Source organism: Sinocyclocheilus rhinocerous, unplaced genomic scaffold (assembly GCF_001515625.1).
Source record: "Sinocyclocheilus rhinocerous isolate Xijiao unplaced genomic scaffold, SAMN03320098_v1.1 scaffold24, whole genome shotgun sequence".
NCBI classification, from domain to species: Eukaryota; Metazoa; Chordata; class Actinopteri; order Cypriniformes; family Cyprinidae; genus Sinocyclocheilus; species Sinocyclocheilus rhinocerous.
The window spans coordinates 2,406,551-2,424,617 of record NW_015647124.1 but is presented as its reverse complement, the minus strand read 5'-3'; the positions used below and the strand labels follow the sequence as shown (position 1 = coordinate 2,424,617).

General features: G+C 36.9%; 1 long non-coding RNA gene across 1 annotated transcript in view; it reads right to left on the bottom strand.

The window, feature by feature from the left end:
- Positions 1 to 9,773: 9,773 nt before the first annotated feature.
- The window catches only part of LOC107708916 (uncharacterized), a 75,666-nt gene continuing 67,372 nt past the window's right edge, over positions 9,774 to 18,067 (bottom strand). Inside the window, exon 3 of the long non-coding RNA XR_001636422.1 lies at positions 9,774 to 9,841. This is a non-coding gene — a long non-coding RNA (uncharacterized LOC107708916). The remainder of the gene's footprint in view (positions 9,842 to 18,067) is intronic.

Genomic DNA, 18,067 nt, shown 5'->3' with positions numbered 1-18,067 from the left:
TTTAATGTTTTTGTCTCGTCGCTCCGGCCGGACAGGGCATCGCAATAAGGTGAGGGGCGTAACATTTCCGTCACACGCTTGAGGTATCCGGCCAATAACAACGCACTGGATAGCGGGCCAATCAGAGCACACCTTGCTTTTCAGACCGATGAGCTTTGTAAAAATCGACGAGTTTCAGAAAGGCGGGGCATAGAGGAGAAACAATAATGTACAGTATGTGGAGAATAATGTGTTTTTTTAACCTTAAACCGCATAAACACATTTCATTACACCAAATACACAAAAAAATGTTCTTTTTAGCAACATCATATGACCCCTTTAAACTCAGTTTAGAGCATATAGAACATATCCTGCTCTATCCTTTCCCAGGACACAAACTCCCAATCTTGTTGTTGCCAGCGCTGGATGCTCTTGAATAAAGACATAAAATATTAAAGATCAAGAAGCCTAAACGCATCAGTGATTCGAACAAACAGTTCAGCCTGGCCAAAATGTTACTTGAATGCTAGTTTGCGTTCTGGCCAGAATTTATCTAACTTTCCGACAGCCTTGATTTCACTCTCTGCACTGTATTTGTTCTGGTAAAACGGACAGAGATTTATGGGTTTAATATCACTCGATGTCTCTCTGTCCTCTGAATGTCAAGCACCAGCCCTGCATGATAAACACTTCACTGTACGCTATGGAGAGCACACTGCATGCTGCACTGCATTACAACTCTTTCATACAGTGGCTGTATTATTTTCCCCCAAATTTAAGAACAATTCAATTGTGGTTGAGCAAAACTGAATTGCATTTCACTGGGTCAAATTATACAAATGCAACTGCCTCCGTTTAAAATAATGGATTGTATGAGTGAGCATCCGCAGGGACCTGGAGATGCGATATCAGAGTCACGATATAATAATATACAACAACATATATTCATGGTTCCATGAAGAACCTTTAACATCCATGGAAACTTTTAATAGCAAAAAAGTTTTTTTATAGTGGAAAAAATTCTCTAAATGTTCTTCACACTAAGAAAAAATACTTCTTTTAGAAACTGATCACTGAATGGTTCTTTGGTGAACCAACAATGTTTTTTCTCTAGCACTGCTGCAAAACAAAACCTTTAGAACCTTTATTATTAAGAGTGTATAATGACTCACTACCTAAAGGCATTAAAAACAATGCTGCTTCTTCCTTCTAAGAGAAATCTACTGTACCTCATCAGTGCCTACGTTTTTCTCCTTTTATGAGCTCTTCCTCATTCAACGGTCATCTTTTTATCATTTAGACTCATTCTCACTCCAGTTCCTCTTCACCTGAGCAGAATTCCAGCCATAAATGTCACACTTCCATTTAGCTGAACAAATGACTGGCTGTGGGAGGATGTGGAGGGGAGCGATTGGCAAGTGATTTTGAAGAAGCCAAAGGAGGTGAAGTGAAAAAAGACAAGCTTTCAAGTTAGACGTTTGTGGGGTCGTTTCTGAGCTGACACCCGTTTACTCCTGCTATTAAAAGGATAGTTCAACCAAAACTGAAAATTCTCTCACATTTACTCACCCTCATGCCGTCCCAAATGTATATGATTTTCTTTCTGCTGTGTAAAACAAATAGAGTTTTTTTTTTTAAATAATAAAAAATAATCCATCTCTGTGAGCCCAAGTGGATGGGACCTTCAAAGTTGATCATTCAAAAACCACACGAAACAAACCCAACTGTAAGCCATACAGTTGATCAATCAAGGGTGTGAGAAAAATACTAACATGTTTAACTTTTTATTCTATAAACCATCACTAGGAAAATAAATGCTGCATATTCATATTCATGAATTATACACAGCGCAATCAGATCAGTTCAATTCTTGATGACTCTGACTATAATCTGAATCTTTTCAGTGATTAAAAAACATACAGTCTGATCTGTACAGTTTGATTTTTGATGACTCTTAAGAGCTGATTCTTTTAGTGAATCAAAAACAAGTTGAAGTTCGATTCTTGATGACTCTTATAAGCTGATTCTTTTCATTGAAACAAAAACATACAGCGCGATCTGTGCAGATCAATACTTGATGATTGTTACGAGCCATTTCTTGTCAGTGAATCAAAATCATATGGTGCAATCTTTGCAGTACAATGCTTGATGACTCTTATGAGGTGATTCTTTTCAGTGAATCAAAAACATACAGTGTGATCTATGCAGTTTGATCCTTGATGACTCTTATGAGCTGAATCTTTTCAGTGAATCAAAAATATACAGCGTGATCTATGCAGTTTGATTCTTGATGACCCTTATGAGATGAATCTTTTCAGTGAATCAAAAATATAGTGTGTGATTTCAGTTAAAATCTTCATGACTCTAATGAGCCAGTTCTTTTCAGAGAATCAAAAACATACAATGTGGTCTTTGCAGTTGGATTCTTGAACACTCTTATGAGCTGAATCTTTTCAGGGAATCAAAAACATACAGTGCGATCAGAGCAGTTTGATTCTTGACGACTCTTATGAGCTAATTCTTTTCAGTGAATCAAAAACATATGTAAGTGTGTTGTGAAATTTGTGCAAGAAGTAGCCAGAAGTAATGGTTAATAGCATAAAAAAGTATAAAATATTAGTATTTTTTCTTCAGAAGACAATGATTTATTATCTGGGATCATATGGATTACGGTCATGTTCGTTTTGCATGTTTTTTAGTTTTTTTCTAAATACCTCCGTTTGTTTTTCAAAGCATAAAAAATGTCATATACATCTGGGATTGCATGAGGGATTAAATGATGAAAGAGCAGATGACAATGAATGCAAACACACTGCATTTGTAATAAACATAAAAATCACTCCTGAAGATTTTCAGATAACATAAGGACTGCCTACTCGCTGTCAATCATGTAAAGCAGAACTCCACATAATCCAGATATTAGACTAGAAACTAGAAACATAAAGTTTGTTCTTGAGGTTTGTTCTCGGTCACAGGAGACGCAAGTTACTATGAGGTGTAAACTGTAACGTGTCTCACCCAACCCCCTGAGACGGATCTCAGGTAAATCTATTTTTGGTATAGTCTTTCTTCATTGATGCAGGGAGGAACCAGTTGCTCTCAAGAGGAGTTCATGTGAATCGAAAAAAGAGCTAATCATTGCATTGTAATTGTGGTATGGATTGAGGAGGAAAAGTGGAAGCAGATCGACAGCAGAGGAGGAGGCATAATTTAATCAGGCCAATTAATTGCCATTGAGGGTAAATGTAATTTTGCCTCTTTCCAAAGAGATCTATAGGGATAGCAGTAAGGCTATTGATTGTGGTAGTTAAGTTGGGTTTGGAACAGGAGGGTGACGTGAGGCTTTATGTTCAGAGGAGTGAATCCTGTTATTCAATCAGGGAAATCAGCAACATTGGTGGTCACACTAGAGCAATGCTTCTCAAAAAAAGAGTCAAAGATCAGTTCTGATTGGATCACGGAGAGCAGGAAAAATAAAAACAATCATTAATGATAATAATAACATGCAACAGACAATATAATAATGCATAGTTAAGAAAATAAATGCTATATATTAATATTTTATCTGTGTTATGAATGTGAGTTCAGTCTGTACTGAGTGCTATCCAATAAAAACAAATATACAATGAATCCAGTGCAGCCAAATTGACAAACAAATGACTCTCTTCGTCGGTTCTTTTGAGTGATTCAAAAATATACAGTACAATCAGTGCAGTCTGATTTTTGATGACTCTTATGAGTTGCTTCTTTCCTGTGAATCAAAAACATATGATGCAATTTTTGATGACTTCTATGAGCTGATTCTTTTCAGTGAATCACAAAATACAGTGTGACCATGTAGCCCAATTCCCCAAAAAAGTGACTCTTATAAGCTCAAAAAGATGAGTTACCCATCTGAAATTCTGTATAATTTATAGCATTAGCAGAGAAAAAAATTTCCTACCCAGTGAGTCAGAATCCATTCAGATCAAATCGAAACTGCAATTGAATTAAATCAGAAGGTTGTAAATCAGAATGAAATCGACAAAAGTGCCTCTGGCTCAAGTAATACAAAAAAAACCAAAAAACATTTCAAAGCTGCATGTTACAGCATTGTGGAATATTGGAGTAAATGTTATATTCTTACACATTTTATTTGGTACTTATTATTTATTTAAAAAAGAATCTCAAGAGTATGACATCTATCCCATTACCCACATTCATAATTTTGACATTTCAGTGCATTTTGAGGAATCAACAAGTTGTTTCTCAAATGCACTCCGGCAGAATCTCAAGAGTATGACATCTATCCCATTACCCACATTCATAATTTTGACATTTTGAGGAATCAACAAGTTGTTTCTCAAATGCACTCCGGTCATTATTTCTTTACTGCAGTACAAAATGACAAAGCTGTCTCAACAGACCACACATACAGCTTTATGAAATCTTCAATAAATCAGCTAAGCCACATTGGGGTGCTATATATCTGACTTTGTTATGCTCAGAGGTGAATTAAGTGCCTCCCTGCAAGCTTCAACAGAAGTTAATTGACGTCGCAGCTATGCACCTGAGAGAAACAGAATTCAATCCGCAAAAACAAAGGCCTCGTGGCATTTTCAATCAAGAACTGCCGGTTGTTCAGGGGAGGCGTCTGCGCACCTTCACTACTCGCTGAGGCTGAACTGATGGAGGAGGGACGCGTCGGACCCCCCGCCTCGCCCCGGGAGGCTTAAATCAGGATGTGATTGATCTGTTAAAAAGGTCACTGCTCTCTTGCTGGGCTTTGTTCAAATGTGAAGGTGAAGAGATGGATACAATCTGCCATTTTCTCCTTTTCTTTACCAGTAGGAAATCGCCTGACAAATGGAATGAGGCAGATAAAGAAGGAGAACAAAAGAATGAGGAGAGCGAAGAGGATGGGAGGGGTCACTTTTATTGATACGATAGCAGATATGAGATTATGAGGGGAGAAAAGGGGGAACCGGATTAGAGAAAGTTGCGAGCTGGACTCAAAACCACATTTCCCACATGAGCACCACAACTCAATGTGTCAGAGCATGTGTGCTAGTGCTACCCGAGTATTTAGTTGTATTTAAACAGGCCCAAAATATATGCAACATTTCTTGTTATGCAAGCTTCATTGCATTTAGTATTCAAGTCAGGTTCACTGGAAAAACGTGCCTGTGCAGCATTTCTGCAAAAGAACATTATGTTGTTTCTTGTACGTTTCACAACACTTTCAACATTAAATGTCCAGTGAGTGGTGCTAAAAGTGAAACAGGCCAATGTGAATCTGGCAATGTTTTATTACTTTGGTTGCACGTATCACGGCAGCTCAGAAATGAAATTTCTGGTGAATGATGCTAAAAGGTTAATGCTCTTCTTGTTTAAAAATAACTTACCATCTACACTGAACCCAACCCTAAAACTAACCGAAAGTGTCAATAAAAGATTATACATTTGCTGAAGCACCCATGTGATTTTATTTTGTTTCTACAAGTCTTTTATTGTGTTTCATGGGACTTGTACCCGGGCACTTCACATTACAAGTGCAATGCTGTACCGGGTGCGCAACCAAGCAAGTTTACTAAATCAAAAAAGCCAAAAATATGGAGCTGGACATGTGAAGAAAATGTGAAAAAGTATTAGTTTACAAATCATGCACTATGGTAAAAGTGTTTTGAGTTCATATATTAAAGAATCGTGCGAAAATAACTCTTTATTAGGGCTGTAACGTTACATGTATTCACGGTTCGGTTCACTCGGTCAGATGAAGAATATTGAATCAGCAGTGTGGGAAAGTTTCGGGCTCTAGAGATGCTGCATTGCAATCATTTTCCAAAATATAATTAGTGTGGAATTTTTATGAAGTCTGTAAAGAGGAGAAAATACTGTACCAGGCAGATCAAGCTCACTGTTTGCGATGCTCGAAATATAGGAAGACAAATATGTGGGGGTTTATATGAATGTATCTCTGAGAGGAACTGACCGTCTTCAGAAATGTTTCGATGGCATTTTCTTTTCCTCTTACCTCAATATAATGCATATTAAAGTAGCGTCTATAAGTGCAGCTGCTTTGTTTACAGTGGTAACCAGGAAACTCTATATCGCTGCTGTTCCATAAGCGCCTCCTGCTGTCAGAGAGTGAATTTGCATTTTAATTCAGTCCGTCTGCTGTTTTTGTTTTGTGCAGGGCTGTCTTATGTAGCATAATTTCACAAATCTAACGTCAGACCATTCTGTTTTTGCTTTAAATTAAATCTTGAAATTATACAATCTAATTCAAATCAAAACAACTGTTCATGCTACATGTATGTAGCACTACTGTCTGTTCAAAATAAATGAAAATCTACATTTCCTGTTTTACCGAACTCGTATCAAACCGTGACCCCAAAACCGAGGTACATACTGAACCGTGACTTGTGTGTACCGTTACACCCCTAGTTTTTATTAATCAATAATCTGCTCCTCTAATAATAATTTGTGTGAAAGGGAATACAATTTGTTGGTGTTTTCAAGTGGAAATTGCAGTGAACTGTATTGTACTGTAGTGTACTGTACAGTTTTTTTTTTTGGAGTTTTGCAGAAATGTATGTAGATTTATCCAGTGAGCCTACATTCTCTCAGAGTCGCTATAGCTGACATAGAAGTAAACTGCCTTGTTTTCTTCTCGTTTAGGGCAGAGCAATCTTTCTTGGTAAGTTAAAGCTAGTTAAACTGATATTTTTATAGCCAGTTACTTGAATAATACTACATTGTGTTTAATGGTACAAACATTTGCAGTGAAATCTATTGCCTCCTGAGAACTGAGGTTTGTTAGCACCACAGTACTGCAGGAACACAAATTAAGTTGGTACAACAAGCATCAGCTCATCTGTGTTTGTATGCGTCTGACCTAAGATGTATACATAGTTAGTGGCAGACCTAAACTATGACTAAAGCTAATGCAGCAAAAGATACTGCATGAACATATAACTCATATACTGTAATGGCTTATAGGGGAAAGTGGATACATTTGCAAAGACACACATTGAATATGTGTACAAAAATGTAAATGTATTGAATATTTCCCATCGCTATTGCCACTGTTGCCCAGGAAAAAAAACTGTGGGGAAAGCTGCCAGGAAGTGAATTGATGGAATTCAAGGAAAAAAACATTGGTCAAAAATATGAAATATTATCTTAGAGTAATAAAGTAGAAATAAATATATATATATATATATATATATATATAGACATCTTCCATTACAAAGTCTTGGAACCATTTGAAAAAGTGGAACAGATCCAAATCTATCCATGAAATTATAGTCTGAAAAAACACATAAACTGAGCAAAAATATGCAATTTGGTACCGTTGTTGATCTTATTATATGGCCAAAAAATGCTGATTTTTATAACAGATAACAGACTACTTACATAAAATGCATAAAAACATATGCTGTTGGCCACGCACACACTGTAAAGTTTCAGGAGTGACAACCGCATTTAAATAAAGGGGTGAATTCTCTAAATGTTGATTTGAAAAAGTGGAACAGATCCAAATCTATCCTTGTATATAAAAGATCATTCATTTTATAACATCATTTTTCATCATTTTTCATCAGTCTTTCTGAACATATAAATGCAGTGAATTGTTTAATTCTTAGTCCGTTCTATGTTTCCCCTCCATTATAACAGGACAGTTCTCAAATGCAAAAGCAACACTTTATTAGGTTCTCATGAATATGCAGAAAATGTATGAAAAAAGGGATGAAACGGCGCTCATAAAGAGGTCTGGCTTTCATTAGCAGAGATGAGAAGCTCCACAACACTGCTTACACTGGAGAATTACAAATCAGTTGGCAAAAACACACTGCAATTAATGCTGGGAGCGAACATAGAAGACCTCCAAATTGCTAAAAACTACTTTTCTGCTGCTCCTAAACAAGGTTTAGATGACTCTCTAACCATTCATCTTTAAGATCACTTTCTGGAATTAAACTCTTAAGGTTATTAAAATATGTTATGGTTTGTTGGCTCGGGCATGAGAGCACTATTTTTCTCTTTTTCCCCTCTCTTTTTATGAATAACGCTGCTGCCATTTTGTTTTCTGTAAACTATAAAGCACAAAGTCCAAACTCTGAAACGAATCATCCAATCTGGATGAAACTGAACCTTGAATCAGAGCAGTAAGAGACATTAACATCACAAAGAGCAAAAGCAGAACCACTGAGTGACTCATATCAACAACACCGCTGTCCTTTTCAGCAAAACTCCCACAATGCACTTGATTTCACAACAGATGAAAGAGCAAGGACATGCTCTCCTTGATAAGATTGTAAGAGTCATGGTATAATGACAACTCTCTTTTTTGTCCAAACCAAAATTCAGACACTTTCATATCTGATAAATAATTGCAAACTAACACACAAAATACACACATTGATGAAAATGCCATTCTGATGCTTTAACATGTATCTGTTCAATCTTTAACAGGAATATGAGGCTGGTACACCCTAGTGGACACATCCAAAACTAACTACAGGGGCCCTACAAGTATTTGGACACCCAATGCGCACATTTAAAAATGCATAATATTTTGTATTATATAGCAAAAATGTAAACAAATAAAGAGCAAATACAACTTCTCAAGCAAAAGATTTCAGAAGAAGTTTGATAGGTTTTGAATGTTCTTTGAAATGTATTAAATAATGAACGAAATCATTTAAAATATTAAAATAATAAAAAAATTTAAATAATTTAAATTAAAAAAAGAAAAAATGAAAAATGAAAATAAAATATAACAGATAACAGACTACTTATATAAAATGCATAAAAACATATGCTGTTGGCCACGCACACACTGTAAAGTTTCAGGAGTGACAACCGCATTTAAATAAAGGGGTGAATTCTCTAAATGTTGTGTGTGTACGGGAACAGTACTCACTCTTGAAATTGCGATGACTGTCACCATGGTAACCTTTCGTGTCTTCGTGTTTGGTATCCACTATTTTTAATTGCTGTAATAGTAATATTACAGCAACCAAAAACTTGTTTGGTCAGCAATTTTATCTAAACCTCTTTCGACAGAGCAGTCGTTTTTGTTTGTGTTTTGAAGGCTACTTTGCAGAGCCCGCTCTTGAAGGGTTGCCATGTCCATTTATTATAAGCAATGCTTATTAACCACCTTTCGGCTTGGCTCATAAAACAATCCGATTTATGGAATTAATAAAGTAGGCAGGTGCAGTTCGCAAAATTTTGTTATGTAGCTCATTTCCAAGATATCACATTTGGATTTGAGTTTATTATGGGCTTGTTCTTATCTGTTGTTTTTTTTTATAGCAAGATCTGGCAACACTAATGAGTCAAGACATACCTTGTTCCCTGTGACTTCTTGCATCGCAACTCCAATACATTAACAACTAGTTGTCCAGTTTGCACAGAACTGTAAATGCGGTTGTCACTACCTGAACTTTTCAGGAGTCAATTCGGTTGTAGAATACGGTTGTCCCGTAACTGAAGTGTGTGTGTACAGAACAGGATTAAGCACCAAAAGGTGAATTGACAACCAAATTTAAGAGCACTACGTACAAATACCAATAATTCCAAACTGGTGGCCGGTAGTGTGTATGTGTAAAGTACTGAAGTTCGTCAGGTAAAAGCTTATTGTTGCAATTTAATCAATCAAAATGCCATTTTATTCCAAGCAGAGTCTTAAATATTTAGTAGGGTTATGTTTCGATGGTGCAAGGAAAATATATTTAGCAGTGCATAAGTTATAACTAGGCTAAGTTGTACCTTACGCACAGATATTGCAATCAGAGCTTACCTTGGCCAGTGAAGTTGTGAAGGGGATCCAAGCTGGCGCTCTGCAGGTCTATGGTCTCCTCGTTCCCGTCATCTGCAGAGGAGAAAGAGCAGAGCGATTGAGCACGAGGAGGAGGAGTGGGTCCTGCTTGAGTCCGTTCCAGCAGATACACCCAACTGGGCATCCAGTAACCAGGTTCTAGTATGCAGGACTCCTAAAAGAGTGCTGGCGCACAGACCCTCGACACTCTTTTGCCGGGACCGCGACTGGCCCCGCACGGTGGCCATGTGTGAAACCGAGGGAAGCTTCCATTTTTTGATCTTCCCCATAATAAAGCCTCAAGTTAGTCTGGCGAGCGGTGACAGAAATGGACAGTTCTGCAGGAATGAACAGCATTGTGCAGGGAAATAGACAGCTGTTGTGGCCTGCTCTACTTTTGTGGGTGTGAGAGGAGAGAGAATACAGTGGCTCTACTGTAAATGAGCTGTTCAATGATGGATTAGCATGGAGCTAACGATATCAGGATCAATTACTTTAGGCCTCGGGGGGCTGGAGAGGCCGGTCTGGCCTATTAGGACAAGAGTACGGCACGTCAATGAGCATTAAGTTCATCTCTGCAGAACAGACCTCTTTATAGATCTTGATCTGTGGCGGAACAAAGCAAACTTATCACAGAGGGGCTCTCATAAGAGCAATGCAGAGTGAAGCAACAAAAACATTGAGTTGGATGCCTAGATTGGCACGAAATGAATCTTTTGAATCTTCCTTGAATTTTGAAGTTTAATCTGTACAGGAATTACAAATGAAGGTCTGACCTGTGGTAATGAAATTAAAATGATGAAATGCATTTGATGCAAAAAAATAAATAAAAAATTAAACACTGTGCTCATCATGGTAGAAAGCTCAGCCTAATCAATATGTGAATATTAGCTGCCTGAGGGTCGAGCACTGTACCAGCGCATACATGTGCAATGTAGGCCAGTGCTGGCCTGACTAATAACAACAACAACCTCTGGTTTCCCAGAGTCCAGTCTTGTGTTTATCCCATGTACAGGGTATTAGGTTCAAATTCTGGGTACAATCGAGATCACAATCAAATTTATTTCAACAATGATGATAAGCTCTGGACATTTTTAATTGACATGGATTAATCTAACAGCCGATCACACAGCAGAAATAAACGTCAAAACAAAACGCCAACAAAAGCCGGTCAGTGCATGTTGCTAATAAGCAGAAAAAAACGCTATATTTTCATTTGATTACATTTCAAAAGATCGATTAAACTGTTCAAGTTTTATTAATTCAAATGAAATCTCAGAAAACACAGAAACCAGAAAGTGGAAATCACAGAATTTAGGGAAAAATAAAATGGATTTCATTCCCTAAATTAAAAGGGAGCTACTCTGTGGAGTTTAATTGTGAACAAATAAGTTATGTTTACATTTATTCTCAAGGTCTAACAAACATGTGGAAAGCATTTTCTTCCCCAATAATGGATATATATATATTAATGGATATTAATAGATAAATATCAATAACGTATGATATGAAAAAAAAATTATGTGATATAACACTTTTGGCCATATCGTCCCGCCCTAGATATGGGTCAAATTGCCCCTAATTGAATTCAATACAATTCACCAAAAATCACACTAAGAAAAACTAAAAAATCAGGTAACAACAGTAAACCTTCAGCGTTAATACTTCTCACAGTACATTACAATATATCTATTTTTTTTCATTCTTTTTTTCACAACTTTTGAAAATTCAAAAAAATGTTAAATTATTATTTTAACATTTTAAGTGCGGAAATACACTTTTTCTGTGGGCTTTCCTGAAAATCAAACAGTAGAGCATGGTGCTCGCAACGCCAAGATCATGGATTCGATTCCCAGCTAAATTCACATGCATGAACTGATAAAAATTCTCTCCTTCATATTTAGTTTTTATATAGTTTAGTTTCAGTTTTAGTTTCAGTTTTAATTAAAGTATTAGCAGAATTAACAGATAACTTCCAGAGCGCAGGCCAAAGAAAGACTTAGGCATAATTTAGCCTTATAGGCAAACGTCTACCGACACAAAATTAACGCATGCTAAGACATTGATTTACGCCTTCTTTCTTTGCGTTAACATTTGGGCGGCGTTATGCAAATTTCCCACATAGTGATGTAGATATGTGGGGGCGTGTTAGAACGAGCCGTTTTAGGTAGGCGTGGCTGACTCTGAACTTTTATAAAGAATATCTCTTTGGATTTGAGACTTTAGTCTTTGCAACTTTACAGATCTTCTTTATGCACCAAGAGCTTGTAACACTCCAAAGAGAAAGGAAAAAATGAAATCGCATCATATGACCCCTTTAACATTAACATGAAGAATATTTGTGTCCATAAAATGAAAGTCAGTGGGATCCAAAACAACACCGGACCCCATTGACTTTCATAGCACGGTCAAAAAACACACAGACATTTTTTTTAAGCCAATGGACTGAAAGTGTAGAAGGTCTCCAAAAAAACATGCAAATTGATAGTTTTGCATTTCTGTTTGGTGACGCAGAAATTACCCACGTCAGCTTTAACTAATCAGCCGCAGAGGGATGTCTAAATGCTCCACAGACCACAGAAACGCACTGACATATCTCTGCTGAGGACTTTCGATTAACCAATGCTAAATTAGCTTCAGCCATTATGTGTACATTGGTGATTGCTTGCCTCTTATTTTCTTAAGGAAATTGCTGTCTTGTTACAGCACATCAAACAGAAATTTACTGTCACAACCATCAATTTTCCATTAGGAAGCGAGCAGGGGAGGTGAGAGGGTGAGATAAAGACATACATTTCTTTTAATTAGGCTAAGGAAATAAGACCAGAGTTATCACAGCAGCATAAACAATAAGGACTGATCCATCTAGCATAACAACATTAACACAATCACCACAATTCAACAGGCCCAGACTATCATGGGGTCTGTGAGGTTTCTTTTGGACTCCCGCTGAGTATCAGGAATGACTTCACAGTGATTATATGATCCACGCATGATGTGCAGATGCTCAGAGTTCAGGTTGATCCCGGGTTTTGGTCTCGACTCTTACTGAGACGCCTGCGAGCTTGTATTTTTCATTAGAGTGGAGGCGATTATACGCACTGTGATCACTGGGGGCCACATTTATCCCACAGCACTGATTCGGATGAGTGAGATTCATTAGGGGCCCAAGTAGTGAAGCTGCGGCTAACAGTTTTTGAGCAGTTGAGTTGAAATCATTAAAGCAGGTGGATAGAAATGAGGGTAATCAAGACCTAATACTACACTATAGTCTCTATAAGTCAGAGCAGTATATACTGTAAAAAGTCTTAGGCCACTAGTATTTTCACCAAAACAAAAATGGTTTTAAGCCAGTTATTTCTATCCTTTGCTGTAGTGTGTCAGTAGGAAATATCAGTTTACATTTCAGGGCAGTTCACCCAAAAAACTGTTTTTGTCCACACAATGAAAGTCAATGGGGTCCAAAATAACATTGGACCCCATTGATTTTAATTTATGTACAAAAAAACATTGAAACACTTCTCAAAATATTTTCTTTTGTGTTCCACAGAAGAAAGTAAATCATACAGCTTTGGAATGACATGAGCAAGAGTAAATGCTGACAGAAATTAAGCCCTCCTTTCGCCACAGTCAGGACTTGGCTTTCTGATATTCCTTGCTAATCAGACTCCTTTATCTTGAATAAAGTGTTACACTTAAATATCATTAAGTACATTAATGATATCTGCCTTGTTCTGTTCTGTTAACCCTAGGGGGTTATTATTGCTGCTTTCCCTGCTTATTCATGACAGGCTGCATGGATTGGCAGGGAGTTTTTTGCCCAGAACAGAACCATACCGCCAAACCAAACTTTATGCTAAGTATCTATCATTATTACGATAGTGGTCCTGACAGAACTTTCATTTTTGTGTGAACTGTCCTTTTAAGCCAAAGAATCTGAACTGTACTGCTTTGGAATTCTGTATATTGTCTTTTGATATTATTCCTAGTTCTATATTGTCTTTGCAAGTCGATTAGTTATGTAACATCTGTGCATTTAATATCCTACTTCTTTCTGTTCTGTTTAGGACTCCACATATTGCTGCTTGCAGCTATATTCATATTCGATAATGCAAGGCTCTTATGCAAGAATCCTATCTGTAGACTTCAACACCATCATCTCTGAACATCTTTAAACCAAAACAAACCAGCTCTCTGTGCCCTTCCCAATCTGTAGATCACCGGCTGTCTGGTTCAGCCTGCAGAAACAGTCATCAGTGAGTCTGTCCTATTCACCTCTATAACTGTCTGGTTTGGTTCAGCCACTAAATCAGGCATAAAAAGTATGCAACAGACAGTCGGGACTGCTGTGAGGATAATTGGTGCACTTCTGCCCTCCGTCCAGGACTTGCACACCTCCAGACTGAGGATAAGACACACAGATAACACAACATGCAGGAACAAGAACAGTTTCTTCCCACTGGCCATCATCATCATCATCATCATCATCATCATCTATAACAGTTAGCAGAGTTTAAAAAACATCATACTTATTTTTAGGATATAAAGGGTTTATTTAAAAAAAAATTTTTGTTTACATGTCTTTACTGATACTTTTAAATTATTTTAACATCTTGCTGGGAGAGAAAAAAAAGCTCCTTTTTTATTCTAATGTATTAATCCTTTAGGACAGAAAATCAAGAACATTTCTAATGATAACTCAAGGCTGTCAATGCAACACACAGACAATAATTTCATAACTTAACAGCTTCACTGAAATGACCGATTGTATTCTGTCCATATCACCTGTGTGTCAGTGCTACAACAGCAGAAAGTGTTATTGAGCACACTCACTTTAAAGTGAATAGATGCACTTGAATGAATCATCAGTGATACAGCGATAACACAGACATCTGTTAAGACAAGAGCACATATATCTACATTCACTTTAGTCATCCTCTCTTACACTCATATTCTCATTTATGGAAGCACATTTACAGAATATGAAGCTTTCTGTAGAAGTATGCATTAATACGGTGCTTCAAGTGTTCAGGCACTTTTTTTTTTTCCATTTTACATAATTACAGATCCTACAGTGAAATTGTGTTATGTTTGATTTATGTCTTTTAAAGCTCTATATGTCCTAGTATTTAACATATATCTGAAATAGATGTCCTGCAAAAAAAAAAAAAAACACACACACACTTTCCTCTTCAACAGCTCTGGTCTCAAACAAATAAGAGCAGAGAATCAGAATCAGAAATCAGTATTTGGGGGTCTACTCACCCTCAGGCCATCCAAGATGTAGTTGCGTTTGTTTCTTCATCAGATTTGGAGAAATATAGCATTCCATCACTTGTTCACCAATGGATCCTCTGCAGTGAATGGGTGCCGTCAGAATGAGAGTCCAAACAGCTGATAAAAACATCACAATAATCCACAAGTAATCCACAGCACTCCAGTCCAGCAATTAACATTAACGTAATTAACATCTTGAGAAGCCAAAAGCTGCGTGTTTGTAAGAAACAAATCCATCATTAAGAGTTATTTAACTTCAAACTGTTAATTCCAGATAAAACACGAGTCCATAATCCAGAATTTTGGACTGGAGTGGTGTAGATTACTTGTGGATTATTGTGATGTTTTTATCAGCTGTTTGTACTCTCCTTCTGACGGCACCCATTCACTGCAGAGCATCCATTGGTGAGCAAGTGATGCAATGCTACATTTATACAAATATGATGAAGAAACAAACGCAACTACATCTTGGATGGCCTGAGGGGGAGTACATTTTCAGCAAATTTTCATTTTTGGGTGAACTATTCCTTTGTATGGAATCACATGCTAATAGGGTGATTTGGGCCACACATATATTGTAAATTTATTATATCACGACTCCTTTCTCAAATACCAAATTCTGTAGCTTCTTCAAAGTGATAATTGAACTCTATGTGCTGTTTGACAAGTCTCCTTGTTCAGAAAAAAATATGAGGCACTTCTTCAACAGTGTCTCAGTGCTTTGATATATAATATTTATGCTGTACTCTTTTTGTTTTACTTCATCTCTACTTTTTTTTCGAGTGTTCATTTATTTTCTTTCACAGCTGTCTTTCAGATTCACAGACTGAATAATCCCTGAACAGTGGGTGTTTTATCCAGGAAAGCGACAGCTATTTTAATTATTCACAGGTAGAGGCCAATTAGAAGGCAATTGTGCTCTAGTTATAATTGTGTCCTGTGTGTTTCATCTGGGCAATCTTGGGGCTTTTTCAGCACAGGAGCTGAATACTTCTGCAAACATTTTTTTTTTTCATTTGCACTAATTATATTTCCAGACATTAAACAATGGCACATTAGAATGATTCGTTTGGAGTTTCAGCAAACTACAATTAAAGATCTGACGTGCAACAATTACAGCAATAATCACACAATAGTTACGGTTTTTGTATTTTTGCACATCACAAAGTTTGTGAAATAGTTTCAAATCATCTAACCAGCATTCAACACGCAACATTCATTCTTGCATATTTGCCACACTACATGGCTTTGAATTGGCGGACATAGTTAAAAAAATATATGATTTAATATTTATATAATATTTTAATATTTATTTAATATTTTAATCATATTTATTTATTTATTGCATGTTTGTCACACCACATGGCTTTGATTTGGCCGACAAAAGTTTTTTTAAATAATAATATTTTGTGTTTATTTTCTGCTTGTTTTTCACACCTCATGGCTTTGATCTGGTGGACACATGTTTTTATTTATTTGTTTGTTGATTGCATGTTTGTCACACCATGTGGCCTTGATTTGGTGGAAAAAATTCAAAACAACTTCACGCCAAAAATCATTAGGATATTAAGTAAAAATCATGTTCCATGAAGAAAATTAGTAAATGTCCTACTGTAAATATATTAAAACTTAATTTTTGATTAGTAATATGCATTGCTAAGAACTTCATTTGGACAATTTTAAAGGCGATTTTCTCAATATTTAGATTTTTTTTGCACCCTCAGATTCCAGATTTTCAAATAGTTGTATCTCAACCAAATATTGTCATATCCTAACAAACCATACATCAAAGGAAAGCTGATTTATTCGGCTTTCAGATGATGCATAGATCTCAATTTCGAAAAAATGACCCTTAAGACTGGTTTTGTGGTCCAGGGTCACATATTTTTAATGCAAAACAATGAAAGTTTGTGCCAAAACACTTTTAAACACTTGCAACCAACAGTTTAAAATTCATAATTCCTCATAAGTAGATGGCCATCTGTGCAATTATGGAGGAAACTGCAGAGAAGGTTCCGGCAGGCTAGCAGGACAGATGACTATGGGCGATCCAGCTCACCTCAAGTGACTACAGCAGAGCAGAGCTAACACATCAGACTCGTCCATCAGGCAGATTTTTTTGGATCTGCCACCTGAAACTCCGCACAGACAAGCTGCTGGCAGTGACAGGACAGTGATGGACTTGTCAGCCTCAGCAACAGGTCCTGTTCACAAATGAGTTGCTCTTCAATCTGCTTCCAGCAGACGAGGGCAAGAGTGTGGAGGTGGAGAGGAAAGAAGCTGACATGTGTGCTGACGGGCTGAGTGTGGATCCACTATATTCAAAGCAGGGTAAATGGGGTCTGTTATAGGGACTCAGACAGCATATTCAGGGGTATAATCAAAATAAAAAATAAAGTTTCCAAAAGTTTTCCGCAGCAGTGCCATAGAAGAATCGTTTCTTAGTCTGAAGAACATTTTAATAATACTGATTGCACACAGCACTTATTGCACACAGCTGTCATCAATCACACATTCACTATAAAACACTCACTCAAACAATCATTCTCTGCCGAGTATTGTATGCGCTTATCGCCAGCAGTGATAGCTACTCTACAGAGCCCTCTTTAGCTTCCTAGCCTAGCTTAGTCTTGCCTTGTTTGCACATGGATCCGCACGTCTCACGTCTTGTCAGCCCCGTAACATAACGTGTAACAAGGACACCTTAAAATAAAGTGTTACCGTCTTTTTTATTTAAGTTTCAGTTTAATTATTTTACATCAAGTTAAACTAAAGGAAAATGAGAAATGCCTTGGTAACGAGCTGAAATCAGATGTTTATATATAATTTCAGTTAAAGTTTTTTTTATTTACAATACATTTTTTTTTTATGGTTTTAATCATTTTAGCTGCTAGCAACCAGTGTTGGGGGTAACGCATTACAAGTAACGCAAGTTACATAATCAGATAACTTTTTTTAAGTAACTAGTAAAGTAACGCATTACTTTTTAATTTACAAGAGAAT